A 780-nucleotide genomic window follows, 5' to 3' on the forward strand; every position below is an offset into this window, starting at 1 on the left:
TTTCTTTTTTCCAATCTCCCCTTGTTCTGTCTCTCCTCTCTTTCTTTCTTCACTCTATCCTTCCTTCTCACTTCTGTCTTTTTTTAAATTCCCCTTTTTTTTTTTCTTCTGTTCATCTCTCTTTCGCCTCCCCCAAAATCCTCAACACCCCTGAAGAAGAATATCATTCAACCCCGGGAGAGAGTTTTTAAAAAATTTGAATTCAAAAATTCTCATCCCTATCCATAATCTCTCCTTTTTATTTATTTATTTTCATTTATTTTTGAATTTCCTCCCCTTTTTATTATTAATTCACAATATATATTTTTAAAAAAAAAAAATATATATATATTTTTGAAATTTCAAACGAATATAGATATATATATATATATATATATATGCATATATATCTTCAAATATATTTAATTTCAAACGAACTAGATATATATATATATATATATATATATGCATATATATTTTCAAATATAAATATACATATATATATATATATACATATATATTTCTATTTACACTCTCTTTACTATCATTTCACTCCTACTTTATTTGAATAGGATAATCCTTATCTCCTCCTTTTCTATTTGAAGTAGGAGAATATAATTCATCATCACTATTTTATTTATCCCCCTACCTGATTTTACATTGAAGTAGAATGCCAAATTCTAATGAGATTAGGGTAATGAAAAATTTTTATATAAACATGCTTGTAGCCTCCTCACACACCATAGTTGAGAGAGGAAGGTACAAGTAGTTTTACACTTCCAAAAGCTCTTAACCCACTTA

Source organism: Dioscorea cayenensis, chromosome 20, assembly GCF_009730915.1.
Source record: "Dioscorea cayenensis subsp. rotundata cultivar TDr96_F1 chromosome 20, TDr96_F1_v2_PseudoChromosome.rev07_lg8_w22 25.fasta, whole genome shotgun sequence".
Lineage (NCBI taxonomy): Eukaryota > Viridiplantae > Streptophyta > Magnoliopsida > Dioscoreales > Dioscoreaceae > Dioscorea > Dioscorea cayenensis.